Genomic DNA, 2,332 nt, shown 5'->3' on the forward strand with positions numbered 1-2,332 from the left:
GAATATTTGAAGAGCAAACTTTATTCACACAAAAACAAATCACATGAAATCTATCTTTTCTTCAGTAACTTGACCAGAATGTTTATCTCTGTAACGAACAGTTATTTCAGTTACTCCGGTTTCTATATCAATAAAACCTTCAGCATTTTCCGGCCATTGACCGTTCGGCGGATTGACAGTGATTTTTCCTCTTAGGGAACATCGGGAATCTGTGATATATTTGGGGTCTTCATCGCCTGAAGCGTAAACTTCGATAATCTTCGATTGTTTTCGTAACTCCTTGTTTTTATGGATATCTTGTATGTCAACAGTTCGTATTTGCCCTAGTTTAATGATTTCATTTATTGAAAACATTTTTGTCTGCTCGCAGTTCTCCGTCAATTTTAAACGTTTTCTTTTTAGTTTGACCTTCTGGAATGTATGGCCGACGCAGTGTGAGTCCTCGCGTTTCGCAACAAACTCTACCAGTAACAATGGCTGGTTCATGACCAAATATAACTGATCCTTTCAAAACGGCCAATGAAGTCGCTACAGGCGACACGACATTTTTTATAACGGGAAAGGCATCGACAATTGCTTCCCGGATAACCGGAGAATCGGAAAATCCACCAACTAATATCATCGCAGATGGCCATGCGCATCCTCTTTTAAAAAAGGTCTCATTAATGTGATTGACAATTTTTGTTACACAGTCCTGGAAAAATCTCTTGAAAATTGCCACGTCAAATCGCAATTTGTCTCCTACTATTCTGACCGTACCTTTTAGTTTGCCTTTTAATTCTTCACTAATATCTTTTCCTCGCTTACCCTGAAACATCTGAAAAAGTTCGCCTCCAAATTTTACTGTTACACCAGATTTTCCACCGGAAGTTGATAGTGTTTTCTTTTTCAGTTCAAAATCGCTCATCATCTCTATGTATTGAAGAAGATAATCCCCTTTAAACTCCATGGCATCATTTCGAAAACAGATTCTGAGAATGTTTCAAAATTCTTATTGACCTGGTTGCCTCCCCATGCCCCACCTGTAACTCTGTACACGTGCTCTATATAGGTCAGTTTCTCTTCATGTTTTATTACTTTGACAACCGTTACATCAGCCGTTCCACCTGACATGATTATCGTATTTTTCATAATGTGATACTACAAACACAGAGTGTTCATGCGAACAGTTGCGGAAACCGTGTAAAATTAGTTATCAATCAATCGTAATTACCGAGCAATTATCACTCGGCAGAACATACATATACATATACTTTTTTTCAACGCAGAAAATGTTTCAATACGATATTTTGATTATGATCGTCGATCTGAACTTTTAGCTTTAATGTTTAATTTTCCATAAAAGACGTCTTTTTCCAACGTTTAGTATATAACCTTCTTATGTGATGTTGATTTAGACAAATACCATTCGAACTCATGCTACTGAGATATCGAGGCACCAAATCGCCTTGCGCTATACCTAATGCGCTAGACCTCCAGACCACCTAGTAGGCATTACAAAATATATAGCTTTCGGTGGCCGGATGTTACATTTTCTTGTAAGTTTTTATCTAGCGTCGTAACTCAGTTCATGATATATATGGCATGAAGATGGAATTTTTACAGATCAGCTATCGTTAAGGATCTTACAAATTAATGTAGGATGCATTCACATAACTAATAACTAAAAATATTATAAGAACGTCTGAACCAGTGACAACTCTACATCAGATTTTATCCATCGGATCATCAATACGTTCTGTATATATAATTCGTCTAAAAAACATCCCAACAATCTTAGATCTGTAAATTTGCGGAAGCAAATTTATTTTTCTTCCCTGGCCGGATTTCGAACTCATGCTACTGAGATATCGTGGCATTAAATTGCCTTGCACTGTTAATGTCTTACTATACCATACTTCTTTCTGTTTAGAAAAAAACAACATCTGACTTACCTGTGGTTATTGAACAGACCGGATTACTGAAGTTGCACAAATTCTTTAAGCGAAATTTGAAACCCAATAATGTTTTTTTAATGTTTTTTCTTCGTGAAACAATTCTTTCCATCCATGCCCGTGTCTGTTGTGACGTTTTTGATTTTAACAAACGTAATATATGTATTATTAGGCCAAGGATTTCGTTACAAACGGGATAGCACATCCTCATTTTTCGGAAATTTTGTTTACCGTGCCCGGAAATTTAGAAACGATCCTGGTAAACTTATCGATCCTTTAAGTAAACTTATTCTAAAAGGTAACCAATTCAAAACTGTAATTAGATCATTGAATTTTGTTTTTATTGGTATTAATATTGATTTTGATACCAGAAATTTAAAAGCAAACTAAATATTATT

General features: G+C 35.7%; 1 pseudogene; it reads right to left on the reverse strand.

Annotated features, from left to right (window-relative positions):
• Nucleotides 1-337: 337 nt before the first annotated feature.
• On the reverse strand, nucleotides 338-1,113 carry LOC127722244 (heat shock 70 kDa protein 12A-like; annotated as a pseudogene).
• Nucleotides 1,114-2,332: the final 1,219 nt, after the last annotated feature.

This window comes from Mytilus californianus, unplaced genomic scaffold (genome assembly GCF_021869535.1).
Source record: "Mytilus californianus isolate M0D057914Y unplaced genomic scaffold, xbMytCali1.0.p SCAF_12, whole genome shotgun sequence".
NCBI classification, from domain to species: Eukaryota; Metazoa; Mollusca; class Bivalvia; order Mytilida; family Mytilidae; genus Mytilus; species Mytilus californianus.